Below are 21,418 nucleotides of genomic sequence, written 5' to 3' on the forward strand. Positions count from 1 at the left end.
ACATGGCACCTTGTACTAACTCAGTTGAACACATCATAATATTCAACCAGATCACAGTGTTTCAAATTGGGAAGGGTAGTTTGGCTCACGAGCTTAAGATTTGCAGAGTATAATTTTTTCTTCTTTGGTGTTGCTTCGCTGTGAGCAGGCCTGGACAATACCCTGGCGGAGTCACGCAGGAACACAAGCATTGCTCCATTGCCAGCGAGCCTAGACAGTACCCTGATGGAGTTTCCTGCTTCACCTCTCTGCGTCGGAAGCCTTTCTCTTCTTTCGCCTTTGTTATTTTTGAAAGAGAATTATGAATAGGCACTTATTTATTTTTGGGGTGGAAGAGGGATTCCGACTTATTGAAGCATGTAAATACCTCTAATTCAGGTTTGCTCATTTAGATTTTCCCCTTCTCTGTTTCTACTAGTTGGATAAGCTTGAACACACCAAAGTAGAAGACTGAGTACAGGCATGAGGTTTCCCAGGCTGGACACAAGTTCATTGTTCGACCAAAACTCTCCTTATAGACAGATCATATTTTCCATCAAGACTTCATTGGAAAAAGTTACAACCAAACACAAAGAAGATGGACACAAGACTGGCCCAAGCGCTGCAATGTGACAAGACTCTTTGAACTTCAACCACATACACATTTAGAAGCCAAAACGCAGTGAAGGACAACGCTTATTTACAAATCAAAACAACAGAACAGTAAGGAAAACAAAACAACGAAACAACACAACAAGAAATGAAAACACTATGTAAATAGCGCAGGGTGTGGCCCCAGATCATTGAAAATAAAATTTTAAGTCTTGGCCATTGACGGGGAGGGTGTCAATCCTCCTGTCAAGTGATTGAAGATGGTACATGTGGTGGCCAATCTTCTTGCGGTCCATGAATAGATCAGGCTCTTCTACAAGAACCTAGTTGTAGAGCAAAGAAAACATCTCTACTCTAGATATTGTCTGCAATATATGCTTCATGGACAACACTGGGTAGTTTTCCTTGTCCAAGGCGTGATTGAGGTGATGGAAATCTGCTCACAGGCAGATCTCCCCAGACTTCTTTCTAATAGGGACTAAACTGGAAACCCATATGGAATGTCGAACTTTGTAAATGATGCGAGCGTCCAACAACTTGGTCAATTATTTCTATATGAGGGGCTCAAGCGAAGGATGAAATTTCTTTAGCCTCTGCTTAAAAGGCTTGGCCCCTTTCTTGATTAGTATGACGTGTTGGATGATTCACATGACATATCTCTTGAGGTCGTCATACGTCCACGTGAATAAATCTCGGTACTTCTTGAAGAGGCGGGTGAAAGCTTGTCACTCTTGAGGTGTGCAACACGTACAAATATTCACAAACTTTGGATCCTTATCTTTTCCCAGATTAATATGTTCATGCACCATTGTAGAGCTATGGGTTTTAACATTGATGGGTCCCTGAAAGCGGTTCTGTAAGTCATACATCTTCTCAAGTGATACCACACCCTTGGGGATGAGGTTTCCTTTGCTTACATCGACTGCGTCCTGCAGAGACTGCTCATGCTCGTCCTCATCGATTGTTGCATCCTTAAAGACGTCATCTTTAGCCATGAAATGCAGTATCTATTGATAATCATCAAAAACACATAAATTAGTGATGTTTTCTGGGATATATGGCTTATACAAAATTTCAATAGAAAATTTATCCCTTAATGGTGTCATCCTAACAACTACGTATGCCAAGGAATCTATAGTTGCATTACACATTCTTGGTATAGAAATAATATTGAAAGCTTGGAATTGAGAAATGAGTCGTCATACCTCTTGTTGATAACTTTTAAGATGGGGTGACACACAGTGTATGGTGTTACGTACCTGACGCACCACAATCTCTGAGTCACCTACCACTTTTAACACAACAACATTGAGGCTGATGGCTTTTTGTAAGCCCAAGACAAGTGCTTCATACTCGGTAGTGTTTTTCATGCACTCAAACTCCAAGCGACTAGAGATTAGGTGTTTCCTTCGCAGCGGGTCTGTTAAGACACAACAGGCTCCAGAGCCCTCCTGCGTCTTGGAATCGTCAATGTACATGGTCCACATATTATCTATACAAGGACCGCTTGTCGCACTAGTACTACTATCACTACTACTACGACTATTAAAATGTACTGTACACATTTCATTTTCACTAGTTGGGCATGGAAGACCCAACTATGTGTTTGGTTGGGTCGGGGATGGCTGTGTAAGATAGCACCCCAATTGTGTCTCCAGAAATAAATTTCCGAACATAAGTTCTGTGAAAGCCAACGGTTCATTTTCTCCATTCAAGGGAGTCACATTGTGCCTCATGTATCTTTTTGACAACACCCGGATCTGGTTGTTCCTACCCTGGTAGGGAAGCCATAAGTGTGAATAGTTAGTGGAAAAGTATCCTTGTAGCTTTCTTGACTAGTCTCCGTTGAGCGATACCTCGTATGCTTTCGAGATGTCCACAATCACAATATTGATGCATTGATGAACTCGTCTGTCGGACGATAACCAGATGATCACATCCTGGAGTTCACCAATTGTTGGCACACATGTTCTGTCAAGTTGGATGATCTGTGCAGTTGTCTTTCTCCATTGGGCATTGATCTTCTTCGCGATGGAGAGTGGCATGAAATTGACTAATGCGCCAGAATCAACCAAATAGTTGTGGACATTGAAATTGAATATTTCGAATGATAATAGGAAAGGTGGGCAAAGTGAGTTCGCCTCCTCCATATGGAGCGCGTTGAGCACGGATGTGAGTGCGTCAGGAGACTTACTTGTTCCCTTGCTGGAAGAGGTAGCATCACCTGTAGAGGTCTGCCCAAGTGCGTGTAGAAGAAGGTCCCGCTGACCCGTGATTTTGGTTAGCTCATATAGAGATATGTTTGCACGAGTCTTCTTCATGTCTTCTACGATGTTGTAATCCAAAGTGGGGAGACTCGTCGAGGTTTCTGGGGGTAGACTTGTATTTGTGGTGTCCGGTGGGTTGTTCTTATCTTTACTGCTCACGGACGTACTCTTTGTTGTAGTTGTCTTCCCAGACTTGCTATGAGTTTTCTTTGTTGAGTTGACCGACGGATCCACTGTCATTAGTATGTCTTTTCTTAATTTGTCTCTCAGTATCTCAATCACAGCGGGGACCCCTTGACTTCTCAAGTTGTACCGATTTTTCTGCTTTAGGGTCGGACCATCACTCAGTAGCTCCTTCTCGGTGATGGTCTTTTGGGCTATGTTTGAACACTGATACATGTTTAATTTATGCCCAATACTTGGAGCTTCATCAGATGCAACATCTTCTTCATCTTCATCATTGGGCTCAGCCTATTCATTGACCACGTTTCCTTCAGACAACTATGTGGCCATTCTTCTCATCATATGGTTCCAATCCGAGCACGGTCTTTTGGAATGGCATTCATTGTGGAATGAGCAGTACGTGTGTATCGTGAGGATTTTCAATGTTCAACACCAGGTGGGTGATCTGTGCATATTTTGCTGGCTAGGTGCTTCCTAAAGCCACATTCTTCTTTAGCGGGTACCTGGGAGGCCTGTTGTTCACGGTTGTCTTGCTTGTCCGTTGTTTGAGTTCAAAAACTTCCGTAGTCAGGGACTTGAGGAGACAATTAAGGCTCTCGATGTCACTTGCTTCCTTTTCCTTAGCCTTACTCATAGAGGCCTGAGACCTCTTTCCCGTGTCCTTGGAGTCCTTAGTGGATTCGTCATATGTAATGACTCCAATAGTGCACAGGTATTTTTCCACGGCTATAACCTCTTCACAATTTTCCGTTAGAGTTGGTATCACAGCTCGCTTGACAAACTGCGCAATGCAAACATGTAGTAGTCAATGGTGATGGAGTCATGAGGTTTGGTGTCTGCTGAGAACTTGTTCAAAATGCAATTAAACTTCTGGTTGAAATATTTAACTTTCTCTTTCTGCCCCATCTTGAGACTACCCAACTCCGTCAACAACATGGCGGGGGTCTTTTCTTCAGCAAACTTCTCAAGGAACATTCTCTTGAACACCCCCCAGTTCTAGATGGTATTTGGTGGAAGGCTATGGTACCATACAACTGCTCTACTATCCAAGGTACATGGAAACAATCTACATGTGACATCATCATAGCGTACCTCGAGTATCTGCAGATGTGGTTAGAACGTGTCTAAGTGATCTTTTGCCTTCATTGTTATGTCAAGGTCATATTTCGTTAAAAGCTTCTTGGAATGTATCGACATCTTATGCAAGACACCTGGAAGTGCCAATGGGCCCTGAGTCATCCATTCCATATTTTGCTCTGCCATGTTGTCCTCTTCTTCGTCCTCCTCTTCTTCTTCGGAATTTTATGGTTCTTCCTCTGAATCTATTGGTTCATCTTCACTTCCACCTCCTCCGTTGTCTTCCCCTCTACCTCCTAAACTGGAACTTGAGCCCAAGACTACGAGGTTGTCTTCTTCTTCCTTTTGAAATATTGGAGGTTCCTCTTCTTTTTCAACAGCTTCTACAGCTCTTCAATAGTGGCAACGATTGCTTCTTCCACATATGAGACTACCACTCCTGTGGGAGTAGTCTTTTGCTTCCTTTGTGAATATGGAAGAGCGTACACTCCTGGAATCAGTCCAACAACTTTAGCGAATTGATGGGTGATGGGATGAAGAACGCAAATATTTTGATAAGGAATTTCCCGTTCGGTTTTGGAAGGTGACAAATGACCAACTTCAGAGTTGCGCGTAGGGGAAAGGTAATGAGTGTTACTATCTTGACTAGATGATGGATGAGTTGGGTCGGTGGGACAATTAGCCATAAATTGTTGGTGGCCCTCCTAGCACCAGAAATGTTGACGGTGCTAGACCCACCAACATTCATGGGATTTCCCTGGTATGAAGTCCCAATTAGACCTCACATCATTTGGTGTAGGAGTCCCATTTGGTATGATGGTCCAATTTCCATTTACTTATAGATTTTCCTTAGCTCTTGTTGTTCATCACATGAGATTGTTATGATGGTGCCTTCAAAAGGCGAGGTGAGTATGCCTGTTGAGTGCGTAATGTAACTCGTTTCTTGGTCCTCTTACTGCAAAGGGAGAGAGTAGATTGAGCCTCTAGGTGAGAGGTAATAGTACCACCCAGGAAGAGACACGTGAACCAGAAAGGTCTATCCAACATCCAACGGAATAGTCCACAACGGATGCGGCAGTCATTAAATCGAAGTGAATGGGACAACACGTACACCACCCAGCGGAATAGTCCACACAGATGTGACGGTCGTTGGAAGCCAAACACAAAGGTGGTCTGTTAAGAATCACGTGGAGTAGTCCACAAGGATGTGACAACGATGATAACCAGTACACAAAGGTTGTATGTCGAGTATCTCACGGAGTAGTCCACAGGGATGAGACAACGGTGATAACCAGTACACAAAGGTAGTATGTCTAGTATCTCGCGGAGTAGTCCACAGTGATGAGACAATTGTAATTACCAGTACAACACATTCCCAATAATGTAAACACTAAAACAACCGAAATAGTTCAAGTATCTTAGTACAGGTGAAAAAAACATGTATTACAAATGCTGAAAGAATAGACTTACAAATATCTACAAAACATGCATGAAAACGTGTTGGCCTTATCAAGATTTTATATTAATAAAAAATCCCAAGATACATATGTACACCATACATCATTAGTCCCAGTAGTGGGACGTTGGAGCCACTCCTCTCTCCTCAAAGAATCGACTGTCTTCTCTCAAGGCTATGTGGGAGGAGCCAAGGTGAAAAGTCCTTGCTCATATAATGGGAGGGGTATATATAACCAAGGGTGATGCTTGACCCTTGTGACTCTTGGACTACCCTCATGACCGTTCAACTTCTTATGAATTTTCAACTGACATGACTCTTCAACTTCTTGTGTGCATCCATTGGACTTCCACATTACATCACATTTAATTACAACATATAACACTCATGACACAACTTGACATGGCACTGCTGACATTTACTGGCATACTGTGGTCTCCATGTCAAGTTGTTGTGCTGCTAAGTGATGGATGTACTCTTGATGTGCTTTGTCCTCTCCTTTGCATGGCTTAGTGTTGTGGGGTCTTTGATGGTCTTGGTCTTGCAAGATGGTTTAATGCATGTGTTCCTTTCGTTTGCTGCTTGATGTGATTTGTTCGTCCGTCCAGATGCAAGTAAGTATTCTAGCATGTGCGCTCCTTCTTCATCTCGTTCATCATCTTGCCATGATCCATCTGTGTACCTGTTCCTGTAATTCACTCATGACGGGACAACATCAAATCCAAAACCTCCTAGTCTAGCATGATGCATTATTTTCGTGTTTCGGGCCTGGGAGAGATAACAAGCTGGGAAGAGGGCCCATCAACTGCACAATGCGCAGTTCCAGGTGACAAGGAGGGAGTACTGGTCACTGAGACTATGCAGAGCACAACTCAGGCTTAGATGAGGAACTTTGGGGCACACGCTTCACTGTCAGGGAAAACTACGCAGTGACCACTCATAGGTAGATTTGCGCAGTGAAGGACACTGATGGTAGCTGCAAGGTGGGACCCTGAGGGGCACTTCCATGCAGGTACTAGAGGGAAGACAAAGCAGGGTTGTAGAGGGCCAATTGGGCAGTTCCGTGCAGTTTTCTGGAGGAAGACATGACAGGGAAGCAGGGGACCAATTGGGCATTTCTGCATAGTTTCCAAGGGGAAGACAGGAAAGGAAACAGAGGACCAGTTGGGAATTTCTACGTAGTTTATGAGAGCAGTGTAGGCCTAAGTCTTTGCGAAATGCATGGTTCCAGTAGACAGGAAGGAGGATTGATGATTGTTCTTGCTGAATCCGCAGTTCAGATCAGGCATGGAGGCAGTTTCTACGCAGTTCTAGGGAGGAATATAGGTTTCTCACCTCCAGGATTGCACAGTGCAACTGACCTGGAGGACAACCTTAAGAACTGCGCAGTTTCAAGAAGCACAGCAGGGTCACTGAGGGTTGAGACTACGCAGTGCAGCTTAGTCGGGGTCCGGTGGAAGAGGGTTGGCTAGTCGGACAAATTTTCAGGAAAATGGCTAAGTGTGGGAGGCAAGTGAACTTGTGCAGACTTGACATTGTAATCACACACTTAACATACTTTGACGATGAGAAATCATAGACCACAAGGACAACAAGACAAAACATGCCCTCGGTGAGACTGTATTAGAGTTGAAAGCGACAAGCGCAACACTTGAGATAGACCTTCGGACGACCGTGACAATACATGTGCGACAATGCTTACAACTTTTTGTGTAAGTATGATGGATGTTCACATAGCAAAGACAACCCAAATACACAAAGACAAACCTTCAAAATCACGAGAACAAGATCGCAATCAAGACAAAGCAATCAATATGCCAAAAGACTATCATTGGTCAAACAAGCAAAAGGGGTGAAAGACTCTACAAGAGCTCATGGGATGAGCTCGAGTGTTTGCAACCATCAACAGAAAAACCAAGGAAAGCTCTGAAATTTGAATGCAAGCCAAAATTTTGGAGGGTGTTGCAACCACTACAACATGTTGCTCCTTTTTGTACCATATTAGCTATACGTATTATGTCAAGCAGAGCTTCCAAAATTTTCTCTTGGGTCCATATATGTCATCAAGGTTCATGTATTTTGTTTGTCATCCAAACTATTGAAAATAGACATTTTCAATCTTACGATTATCTATCTATACTATCAGTTTGGTTTCCCAGTGGGCAAACCAATAGTACAACAAAATATCTCATGTAACACTCTATTACAGTGAGAAAGAGGTGAACTTTAAATAAAAAACGCATACCATGTTGACTTAGTTCACTTAATATTCCTTGTCTTTTCCAAGATAATCGCATGATCTCCCTAGGCATCCTGAAGGATTGCTACCCAATTTTATCTTTGATAGATTTGGTCAACTAGAAGATCACATCAAGAAATTTATGTTAGTAATTAGGTTAATAAAATTTCAACATATGGATGTTATCTATTACCTTTTCCCATATAAATTTGAAAATAAATCCTCCACATGCTCCTTCAGCTTGGCCACAAGTTTAATTACCAATTGGGAACAATTTGAAACAACTTTCTTAACTAAATTTGAAGATGAAAGAACCCCAACCACATTGGTGCTATAATTGCCTAGAATAAAAATGGATGGTAAAGAAAGGATAAAGGAATTTAATAAAAAAAAATTACAATGATCCTTAATAAGATATCTAATAAGTCTTTTATTGATGCAAAAGTGGACTTCTATACATTTGTTTTGCTAGTCTCCATTGCCACAATTGTTAAAAGAGCAAGAAATAACACATTGACATACAATTTTAAAGAGGAAATTGATGTGGAATAGGAAAATGATCAGTCTTAAAGGAAATTTTGGTTTAGAAGAAAATAATTCCACAACCAATTTGAAAAAAACATTTTATCTTGACCAAACCAAACACTAAAACTAAGGAAATTATTCAATTGACATGGAAAGTTTGAAAAGAATTATAACGAAACTCTCAAATGAAATCATTGATTTAAAAAAGGGTTATTTAGAAGGAAATTTGAAGAAACCTTTTCAATCAATCTTTAGAAAGAAAAATTTGACTCCAATTGTGCCCCTTTGACTAATTCATAGATATCGAGAAATTTGCCATGAAATATTTTTGCAAAGATCACATGGATAATCGTTTAGAAAAAAACATGTTCTCATTCATGAACATGTTTGGAATATTTGTCTCATCACTCCAATCCAATATGACTAATCAAAGATCTGAGGAAATCGTTAAGGAGGAAAATAAGAGAGATGAAGAGATAGAGAATCAAAGAGTAACAATAATTGTTGTGGGATGTCTTACCTAGTAGTCAAATGAAGATGATGAGGAAGAGGAAGTGGTTGAGGAATTACATACCACCCAACCTTTTCAAAATCCTTATAATTTAAGGAGTGCAAGGACCCTTGCTTCAACACCCATTCTCTCGATTTTAAGAAAGTGAAGAAGGTAGCTCCTAGTACTTCAAAAGTTTCAACCTTTGCTCTACTTGCATCCAATATGGAATATACGATTGTTGAATATTTGAAAAATAAAAAAACAAATATGACAATGTTTGAACTCTACAGATTAACCCATCTAAAAAGGGTTCTTCTTGAAGCCTTAAATGAGCTTATATAAAGCACATAAAATACAAATATTATGGAGAAAATAATGTTTGCTTCTAGCACCACTAGAGATAAACAAAAGTCTACAACCCATGCAATAATCATTAGGAAAAAAATTATCTCAAACTCCACCTTTCCTTTCTACCTTTGAGATCTTTAACAAGAATGTTCACAATTGCTTGATTGATTATGGAGCCTACTTGAATGCCATGTTGTATTATGTGTATAAGAAATTGAATAACAAACCTATTAAATGCTCACCTCATATTATTCAATTGGATAGATTTGAGGTAAAGGTGATTAGTGAACTCAAAACTATACTAGTAGATAGCCTCTAACCCAAAAGTTCAATGAGTTATTGGTATAATTATCAAATATGTTACAAAGGCTTATGGCTTGCTATTGAGTAGGGAATGGTCCAAAAAACATCAAGGTTAATTTTATATAGACTAGTCACATATGTATATGCCATGAAAGGGACGATGAAATAGAATCAAAGAAGATTGAGAAAAATACATGAAACACACAACTACTGATCTTGAGGGAAAAAATGAACCAATTTTGTTCTTGGAAATTAATTTTTAGAAATTAATTTTGAAATTTTTACTATAGAAAGTTCACTTTTTGAGTTTGATTAATGGGTTGAATCCCTCCATTTCAATGACATTGATGTACCTCATTGTAAGATAATAGATTTGGATAATAATAACATCTTTATTTTAGAGAGAGTTACTAATATTTGGAAACTATATTTTGATGGTTCAAAAACTCAAGAAGGAGTAGGTGCTAATTGTTTCCTAATTGATCCAATAGGTAGAGAGGTTTTAATTTTATTCATATTGGGGTTTGAATGTATTAACAATATAGTTGAATATAAAGTTTTGATTCAAGGACTCAGAAATCTTGTGGATTTAAATGTCAAATACATTAAAGCCTTATTTGATTAAAAGATCATAATTAGGCAAGTAAAAAACTCAACTCATTATCATTCACTTCATTTGAAAAACTACCAACAAGAGGTATGGAATTTACTTGACAAATTTAAATTCAACATTATTTCCATTATGCAAAGTATAAATACAGACACAGACACTTTAACTAATGATACTTTTCAGTCGGGTCCTTTAGATGGTGTTATTAATAAATTTTCTATTGAATTGATTTTACTAATTTCCGTCATAAAAAACATCACATGCCAAAGGGTTTTCAATTATGATCAACATATATTTGATTTCTTAACTTGTGAGGGAGCTTTCCAAAATGATAGCATAGACAATGAAAAGCATAAAAAATCCTTGGAAAACCCTCAAAGTAAGATCACTAATTTGAGAGCCAACATCATACCTAGAAATCTGATTGCATTTGAAAATATTTTTGATCCACAAGATAGATTCAAGAAACCAACCAATGTTACAATACACAACCGACCTATGTAATATGAAGTGATCAATTTGGGATCTAATAAGTATCTTACACATGTAAATCGTTGCCTATGTTGCATTAATTGGGAAAGATCGGCTTATGATAAATTATTTAAATAGTACAGGGATGTCTTTTCCTAGAAATAAGATGAATTGAAGACTTATGACACAATGACAATTCAATATACCATTCCAATAAAGAACGAATCCAATCCTTTTTAGTAGGAACTTCAAAATATACATCTTACTTTAGAATCATCACCACACAAAGAATTAAAAAAAAATCACTTGACGCTAAAATCATTTCCCCTCTTACCATTCCACTAAGGTGGATAACGTAATATTTGTTCATAAGAAAACCGGGGAAATCAAAATTTGCATTGATGGCATAAATTTGAACTTGGTATCTAAAAGGGACCATTATCTAGTACCTCCCATGCAAAAAAAACTTACAATTATTTTATGATTCTGAAATGTTTTCCTTGTTAGATGGGTTTTTTCGGATATAACTAAGCTTTGAATTTTGAACACGATAGATTGAAAACCACTTTCCAACCAATGAAAACCACTTTCCAACCCATGTTAGGAACATCTTCTTACAAGAGAATGCCTTTTGGTCTCATGAATGAAGATGCTAATTTATAAAGAGATATGGACATCTTATCCCGAGGTTTGATTAATGAGTATTATTTTATTTAGATGATATTAATTTTATTCTAACCACCTACAACATCTCAAATACATTTTTGAGAGATGAAAGATAGCATTTCATTAAACCCCAAGAAGAATATTTTATAGTAATTGAAGGAAAATTACTCGAGCATATGATATTTATGAGTGGTGTAATTGTGGTCCCCAAAAAGACCAAGGCTATTATAGTTTTTTATGCCTCAAATCGATGTAATGTTTTTTAGGGGAAAAATGTTAGAAGATTTGTTTCCAACTTTGCAATGATTATTAAACCTTTTTACAAATCAATCAAGAAAGCCTGGGGTAGAATCCAAATTATATTTGTGAAAGGAGTATACTTTTGAGTTGAGCTCATGTTTCTTGTATATGAAATTTATCCAAATAGGATTGAACATATGTTCCTAAGCTCTATCTACTACCTAAATTTCATTCACTTGATAATGGTCTACATTCACAAAAATGGAATCAACCAAAAAGACAAATGTGCTCCACTTTAGTCTTAGCTTAATCCTTCATTTTGGTCTTGGAGAATTGGTGCTCAATTTTGGTCTAGTTTCATTGTAGTGCATCAATCCACTCTAATTCTTATGCTCTTATAAGTTCGCACAATTTCTTTGAGATGAGGTGTGTTCTACTTTGGTTTGGGTTGATAAATACTACTCTTTATCTGGACAGTATGAGTACTGCTAGTACACTAATGCGCCAAATAGTAATACATGTTTATTTTCACTCATTAAAAGATGTGGGAAGCACTACAAGGAAATGCTTAAAAGGTGGAAAATATAAACTTCATACAGTTATGCATAATTTCATTTCTCCCAATTATCTGTTTTATTTTGTTTTATTGCCCTATTTGTTTAGGGTGTTGTTAGCACTCCAAAATTTCTCTAGAGTTGTTATGAAAGAAATGATAGAGGTAACCACAAACCTACTTTGGAGATTAGGATCTAGCCTTCCTAATTCTCAGAGAGGGCTCTCTCTTTATGATTTAACTTTTTTTAGTTATTTGATTTTAGGCTAGTTATGATTGTACTTGGGTTTTGATTTGGATTTGGTGGTGAGATCACTGACTTAGATGGATAGAGGGATTTCTTTTACCATTGGGCTATGGGGTCAAATGTCAAGCAAACAAGACTGGATCAAGTTCTAAAAATAGTGTCTACAGGGCAAGGTAATAGAGTAATTTCAGATCTTAAGGCTGGATGGTGAAGTTGGTTTCAATCGGATCTAAAGAGCAATTAAGGGTTCCTTAGGCCGGATTATGTAATAAGTGAAAAAGGTCAACCGAGATGGGAGAGCAATTAAGGATTCTCAAATCCGGATATCAGAAGAAAACATAGAAATGATTAATTGTTCAAGACAGAGTGTACTAAAATAAATTCTGAAATACATTTCCAGTTAATTCATTCACTTTAGATAACATGCAAGTTTGTGAAATACATAAGAAGATAACAAATTTGACAAAAGCAAATACTTCACTGTAATAGCTCAACACATGAATCCTATAATGCAATCTCTTTATTACTCAGTCCAGTCCGCTGACTTGAAAAATTGGTACAATAACCCTCATGTTTCCGATCAATACAACTCTACAAATGTCTAGAAATCCACACTCAATACTTCGAATTATGAAGTATTTATACAAAATAGTTTACAAAATATCCCAAACTATCTTGGGAATTAATCTAGGAAAAAGAAATATCTTCATGCAAGAAGATAGAGACAGATGTTCAACTAATGTATGATGTCCCTGTTTATTTGGTTCTGTTGTCTTTATGCTCTGATATTTTGTTGTTTATTCTCTACCTTGTTGTTGATCTTCACGCTGACTGTTCTTTTTACTTTTCCCTTTCTCAATTGATACACTTTCACCTAATACTCTTTCATCTGGTTGATCTGTCACTTTTCTTTCACTATGTTGTTTTCACTTTTACTGTGTATTTTTATAGTAAATCATTTAATTTTTCCCATGTGTCTGCATCTGGTAATTGAATATTTACCATCCTCTTGTAAATTTCATCTACTTCTGTGTACTTGGCAAAAGTGGGTTTATTTACAAAAAGGTGTTTTACCTCATGCTGGAGGTAAAACAGGTTCTCAAATGTCTAATCTAAAACCTTTCCAGTAGGCATCCCCTTCATGGGAGAATTAATTGCTTGATCCCTTGCCACCTCTCTTATCCTTCTGTTGTAGTCCTCCTGTGGCATCAAGTTGTCATTTATCACCAAGGAATTAGGCAAACCTTTCTGCCTTAGAGCATCAAACTTAACCATGAATCTGTCTATAGCCAGCTGCATGGTTCAGCATTTGTCCTCAAGGTTCATCATCAAATTCCTCTTGGTGAGCACCTTTTTTACTTCTAGTATGGTGCATGTCCTATCAAGTATGTCCAGCTCCTGCAATTCATATTTTTTTTTGGAGTTCAAGAAATGGATGATTCTAGTGGCTTCTTCTGGCATGTCTCCCAATTCAGCTTTAACTCTCTGAATGGTTTCTATAGCCTCTTTGACTAAGTCATTTTGTTCAAAGATGACTTGAATGGATGGCCAAATATCATTGACAGAGTTAATGATATTGGCCCATAATTGTTCCTTAGCTTGGCCAAGTGGCTCCTTTAATGTTAGCTCTTTCTCTAAGCTCTTTATCCTTTCATTCAATATGGTTGACTTATGTACTTCTTCTTTGTGCATTATCTGTGTAAACTTATTGTCATTCTGTAGACTTGTTATCTTTTCCTTAAGCTTGTTTATCTCTGTGGTCTGAATGGACATGTCCTCCATTGCTTTGACCAACTTGCTTGGCTCATCACCTGACTGGGCTGTTGTTGATGTCGAACCTATTGCTGATGTAGATGTTGTTGCAGCTGGAAGTGATGTGGCCAGTGGAGCTATAGGAGCTAATGAAGATGCCAAGGTGGATGGTACTATTGTAGTGACTGTTGGAATGGCAATGGCAGTGGCAGTCTCAAGGCTGGCTTGTTTTAGCTGTATTAAGTTGTCCAACTCCTTCTCCATCTCTTTCAATTGATCATTCAATTGGAGAATAAGGTCCATCATCTCCTCTTGCTGTGTCTGGCTTTCAAGGACCTCTTTTGTCTGTGGATGCTCTGAATGAGGCAGTTTTAATTGCTTCTTCAAAGCAGCAATATCCTCATTCTTTTTCTTTATCAGTTTCTCTGTAGCTTTGACATCACTGGGATTATACCCAAGCTCAATTACCAAGTCTTCCAGTGACTTGATTCTATTGTCCTTGGCCTGTGAGGAGGCCTTTTCTAGCTTGTACTGTGCAGTGATATTATCCAATGAACTTTGAAGTTTATGTGCAGTCATAGATTTACTTGTCATGGTGGAATAAATCATCTCACCTGCCTGCTTGTGGAACTCAATTTGGTCAATGGGGTGAACATCCCTAGCCAAAACCTCAAAATATGTTTTCCTATAGTCCACTGATGATCTTGGTTGTTGGACTGTAGGTTGCATGAATGTCATCTGCATTTTACCTTATTTGATGTTAGAGGCCGACATTAATCTGTTTTGATTTGTAGGTGTCTGCTTGAAGTACTGGGCATATGTCTCAGCCTTCAATGTCTCATTCCTCAACTTAATTTCTTTGTACCTTTCTTTAATATCTTTCTCTTTATCCACAGGCCTGGTGGATGAAGAGACTTCAATACTAAGTTGTTTCTCAATAAGTTGAGTGTTTGATGTAGAGGGCTGGTGTGTTTCTCCTGAAGCTGTTGGGCCTTTGCTCCTTTCCACCATTGTATCAGTGTCATTGATTTCCACTGTTCCAACGATGTCTTCTTGTTCAGTTACAGGATTAAGCTTGGGCCTCTTCCTGTAATTGATCTCAAATTGTTCATCTATGGTTTCCATGGCTGAACTAGAACCTTCTTCCCTGGTTCTCTTTGCATTCTTTTCTTCATTTGCTGGAGTCTGTAAAATAGGAGGAATATTCATTAGTTCTCCTAGGGTTGGAACCTGTAGAAAGGAACTTGTATCAATATGTTTTTCTACATCAATTAATGTATTCTCCACATCAACTACAGTATTGTCCATGTCTATCAAAGTGTTTTCCGACCATTATGATTGGTTGGCAAATCTCTCAATGTCTAGCCTGGGATGATGTATGAAAGGACCCAATTTGAATTTGAGCCTTAGTTTATGTATGACTCCATGAGGGTCATATTGCCACATAAAATTGTTCTTGAATTTCATCTATTGTAAAATCTTATCTACCTCTTGTCCAACTTCCCTACTATTACAAATAAAGGGGTCGAATTGATTTTTCATTTTGAAATAGGTCTTCTTCCTAGCTGATAGGAAATTTACTTCATCAGAGTTTATAATCTGCCTAAAGTACTCTAATGCAAATATCCTCATGGGGAGGTATTTGGGCAGTTTGTAGGGGGCAAGTTGGCATCCATATATCCTTATCTCTGTGTGGTGCTGGTACAGATACCAGTCTCCCACTCTACTGTTCTTTGCCAACTGTAGAACTCTTTTGATCTCTTGACTGATTCTGGGCTGATGGCTACTGGTTAGCATATTCATAACTGGATGGACAAATGAATCAATGAAGTCTTTATAGGAAAAAATAGTGGAAAATTTCTGGATCAATGGTGTCCAGTAGATGACTGATCTTGGGTTTCCTTTGGTGTCTAACTTCTGAATGTTGATTGGAAACTTGTCTGATTGATAATATAAAAACATGTGAAACAATACAGATGAGTATTTGAAGACTCTCTCAGTTGGTAATCTGATGAATTTCTCATGCATTCTGTCTGCTATGAACTGAGCATAGTTATACATTGTAGCAGGAGGCTTGCCTGGGAAAAAGATGGAAAGGAAGGCAAGAACAACCTCATCCACATGTTCATCATAGGTGTAGCCTAAAATGCAGGAGAGCATGGTTATGATTTGTCTGCCTCTCTCAGAAAAAATGGTGGCAACATATGGAGGACTTTTTGTAGGAGTATGAAATTCCTCTATGATGAAAGTTTGGAAAATTTGGGCTATCCTGGGAAGGTCTAACTTGGTATAGAGGTCAAGCAAGCCTTCAATAGAAAGTGGGGTCTCATTTGGGCTTGGTTGGACTTGCAACATTTGGTTAATGGATTCTGCAGTGATGGTGAATAAAACTTGCTGGTCAGGGGTGACAATTGCTCTTTGACTGGGAATGTAGCAAGCTTGGTAGAAGTGGATGATTTCTAGGAATGGGTGTACTTTTGGGAACAAATACTTGGGCAAGTTGGACTCCCAAAGGTGAATTTCATCATTCTGGTTCAAAAATTTGTCTTTACTCCAGCAGTGGAGCTTTAGTAGGTAGGCAGGGGAAGCAATGTCCTTAATTTGAAAGTCTCGGTCTGCTAAGGCAAGGTGGTCAATGTCCAAGTGAGGGGTTTGTAGAGGTCTTACGTCCAGAGAGGTTTGGGAAGCCATAATTGGGTTTACTGAATTGAATTAGGCTTTCAGTGGTTTTAGGAGTGAGGTTTTAGAAGCTCTGGAACAATGGGAGTGTAATTACAGTTTGTAAAAGGGTTTGGGATGTACAAATAAGTTTCTCTTCAATTCAGGAATTTTTTTAATTAATTCAATTAATTAACCACTCAATTACAACTGTGTGTTTTCAAATTCAAGGGTTGTTCTGGTTTTTTCCAAGAATACCTGGAAATTGGCGGTTTAGCGTGCAGACGGGGTTTTGTGGTAATTGCAGAAGCTACTGAGGCTTCAACTGTCAATTGGCTTCTTCAATTGGGTATCTGCAGCGTCTTCGGGTAGTAAAAATGGCCGAATTGGTCGCTCAAAGGATCAGGGTGTCGCAAATGGCTAAGCAGCAGTTTGCAGTGAAAAACGAGCGAAAAGAGCAATTTGGGGCTTTTTCGGCCTTTTAACCGATAACGGTCACATTTTGGCACAAAAATTATTAAATGAACAATGGGAAGTTTTCGTTTTAGGTGGGGAGGTGGTTTTGTGCACCATCGCACTGCCTTTGGATGGGGCAGTATTTTTCGCGAGCACGCGATGTAACCTGGTGTCGCCACGTAGTAGAACAGTGCCTGGCCAAAACCACAAATCTCGCGTGCTCTTGGGCTATTAATGGTCGGACGATGAATCCGCACGATATGGCTGTACATCATCGAATCTGGGGGTAGGAGATCGGAGGGATATCGCGCAGTTGAGTTGCACGGATGGAATCGGGAAAGTGATTTGGCAAGGCCCGAGATTTAATTACAGATAATTGTAATTAATTAACCAATAATGTCGGGATTTTAAATATAATCAAATGGTTAATAAAGGTGGGACCATGGGTTATATGGCAGGGTTTTCTTTAACTGCACCAGGGGTTGGTGGGTTAAAAAGGGTTGTTGCGAAATATAAAGTGGGGATTTTAGTTACATGATGTGGGGGCATAGTAAATAAAACCTTAGGATAAAGGGTTTTTAAGGGGAAAAGGAAATTAATAAGGGGGGAAAGTGATATTTGTAATGGGGAATGGGTTTCACACTAGGAAAAAGGGTTTCGGGAAGGGGGAATTGATTTTTGAAGGGCAATTTCTAGGGCAATGTGTGAAACCAAGGGGTAAAGGTCAAAATGAAGGGAAAAGAGTATTTATAAGTAATGAAGGGATAATGGGGAAATTAGCAAATAAGTATGTGGGGGTGTAGTGAAATGAGGGGAAATTAGTAAACAAGCTTGGTAAATATCCTTTCTTTCTCACAATTCCTCCTGCACATGGAACATAGGATTAAGCATGATAAATGTGTTTTTGACTTAGCAACCTTGTGCATTTGCAACATTTCTTCTACCTACCCTTTATTTACCCTAACATTTTCTCTTCATTTATTGGGTGCATTTGAGCTTGCTGACCCTTTATTTCTTTTTCTTTTGACAAGCAAACTATCTAATTCTAACCTTATAACTTCCAATGGCTCAGATTAAACTGATGAGCTCATTCTTATTCTCTACCTAACTACTGATCTGCCAAGGTTAAACAGTTTGGCTAGATCTTTATTCTCTATCTATCAACATGAAATTTAAAGCATGAATGAGTCAAGATTAAGCTATTTGACCATCATGGATTGTGGCATTTTTGACAAGCTACACACAATCTTATTTTACAAAGTAAAGCAAAAAGAGTGGCATTTGAATTTGCACACTTTCATGATCTATTTTTATTCTCTTTTTAGGGTTCATATTTTTTACCTTTTTGATCTTTTTTCCTTTCTTTTTTTTATTCTTTTAGGACATACCCTCTTTACATTTTTTAAATTTTTAATATGGAAAACATTTTGCAGAAAGCAAAAGTATGTACAATATTACAAGACTAACCATAGCCAATTCAAAATTATGAATCCTATTATTATGGGACCCTGTTGAGGGCCCCGAAGTCGGGTCAACAACAAAGGGGATACCCACCCGGTCCGGAACCTGGTTGGCGGCTCCTTACCCGTTTGGAGTAGCGGGTCCAACTAGGGATAACGGGACCAGCTTCCCGATGCATGGGATGTGTGTGTGTGTGTAGAGTCTGATTATGTTAGTTCTGAAGGCATTCTACAAATAATGTAAATCTAACTTGCAAAGTGACTCTAAGCTACTGTAATTTAATGGAAATAACACACACAAGATCTACACTAACCCAGGATATATATTTCTTCTATTATGCAATCTAGAAAGATTTCATACAATAACTGGTAATAAAGATTATTCAGCCATTATAAGAATATAAACCGTTTAAGATGAACTGTTCTGCCTAAGAAGTTAAACAAAACAGTTGTGAAAAAGCACATTTCATAATCAAATCATTAGCATGTTAAGCATAAATCAATAAGTCCACCGTACAGAAGTGCCAAATGATAACCCATGTGTTCATACATTAACATGCAAACAATATCAGCTGTATATCACTCTAGGAATGCAAACAGGAATTAATCAAGAGATAAAAGTACCATTTATGACTAATTCTTACTCACAGACTTCAAGCAATAACGATCTATCTCTACTTGCTTCTAACATCTACCAAGAGTACAGAAGTGCAACATCAGTAGCAGACATTAAGACACAAACATAAATAAATCTCGATCCTTCCATTCATCAAAACCTCCTCTGAGGGTGCAGAAGTGCATGTTCTGAGGACCAGTTTTTTGACAAATTTCTGGACCCTTCTCCAATGCAATGAGAAGGGTTAAAATACTACTATCTAATCCTAATAATAGTATTATTACAAAATTTAGGACACGGTTCTCAAATGACCGCCCTTTTTCTAATTCAGTAAAACAAAAAACAAGAAAAAACAACTTTCTAAATGAAATTACTTCTTAATTTAGTCTCTGAAATTGCAGTTTTCAAGCATGGGCTTGAGAAGAGTCGGTTGGCCGACTTCTGTGTTTAACTGGGCTGTGAAAACGGCATCCATAAGAGCTGGCGCTACTTTCTCGGCTGCGTTCATGATGCACCTTACTGTCATGCATTGGCTGTGGGGCTTAACTAAGTAAGTCCAGTAACTTTCCCAGTTTAGTCTAGCCAATGTCTGAATTGTCTTCCCGTTTGCCTGTGCCTTCTACTTCCATTCTGCCTCCAGCTGTAACGCACTCGGTAAGTACCCCGGGGTGGACTCTGAAATCAAATTGGCCCTGTGTAAACTTCCATTTACACAGTCGATAAGTATGCTTGCCTGTGTCGCCGCTGACTCTGCTGCCTGTTCCGCCTGTGTGATTTGTTCGTCCCACTTATTGAAGAGCAGTTCCTTATGATTCTCATTAATCTTGGGTGCCCCTGCTCTTTTCCCTTCCTCGTCATTTTGCCAAGCCAGATATTCTGTTACTCTTCTGTTGGCTTGGTCATAGTCATTCCGCAATTCCACCACCTAGCTGGTGATCTTGTCGCTTAGCTCACAAAAATGCCTCCACTGTGATATTCTGCGCACCATATCTTCCTGTTGCTGTGATAGTTGGTCGTTCAAGCCGATGGACTCTGAAATAAACTCTGCCAGCTTGGGTTCATCTTTGTGCATTTCTTGCACCGAGTGCAGCTGCTTTTCTTTTTCTTCAATACTTCTTTGGTGGCTCACCTGCATCTGGCAAAAGTCTTCTTGTAGCTTTTCAAGCTGCTTGGAGGCTTCAGCGTTCACATTGGCTTGTCGCAACTGTTGTTGCAGCAGTTGTATTTGACTCTCGCGTTCTTTTAGAAGTTGTTGAACTTCAGAAGCCTTATCGATAGTCGCAGAAGCGTATGCTCCTGCAATCTGAGACAATTTCGTGAGATTGTCGGTTGGATTGTTATTCGGGTCTTTCCACAAGACATCTAGGTGTTCAGCATTTTGAGATAGAGCGTCTTCGAGCTTTCTTTTCTTTCTTTGTCTCCTTACAACTGCCCTGTGCTGTGGGCTGTAGAATACGTCCAGTGGAGGGATCTCTTCTACGCTAAGTAGAAGTTCTGAGGATGGAGCGATAGGAAGATGATCCATTTCTGCGGTACTACTGACTATGGTTGAGAAGACCTCTTGCACCACCTGTGTATTGCTCACAGGTGTTTTCGGGGCTTGGCCTTCAAGATTAATTAGTTCATTGAAGGTCTCCCATTCTTTATCTAGTTCTGCTGTAACCAGAGGTGCTTCGGTGACGGGAGGGGGAACTTCTCTTGGTGGCGAGGCGGCAACTTGCTGCTGAGCCATCGAACTTGACTGAGCCGTGTCCTTGATTGTTTCTTCGTTCTTGTCTTCTTTGTGGACAGATTCTTCAGGATCTGGAGATATTTCTTTTACGGCGCTGGAATCAGATTTGGAGGCGTTGGAGTGTTCACTGAGGCTGATGCTCGGAGTCGGTTCTTTGGTAGCTACTCGCAGTCTTTCCAGTGGAACATTAACCAGCCTTCTTTCTCTATACAACGTGAATTTCCGGAAGTCGTCCGGGGATAGCCTTGACTGAGCTTCCCGCAAAACTTCTTCGAGCGAGTTCTTGCCCTGAAAGAGATCGTCGAATAGATCTTTCTGCCCATAGAACACACTTATCCTGACGTTAGTTGTAAATTCCTGGGCCACCTTATTTGGGTCAAATGGCCTTGGTGAGAATTTAAATAGTTGGAGACACGTCACATTCTCCACCTCGCCAAAAGCGTGTCCCACATCGAATAAAGAGAAGGCCCCACAT

This window comes from Pinus tabuliformis, chromosome 8 (genome assembly GCF_031772625.1).
Source record: "Pinus tabuliformis cultivar Carrire ecotype Pingquan chromosome 8, CPIR1, whole genome shotgun sequence".
Lineage (NCBI taxonomy): Eukaryota > Viridiplantae > Streptophyta > Pinopsida > Pinales > Pinaceae > Pinus > Pinus tabuliformis.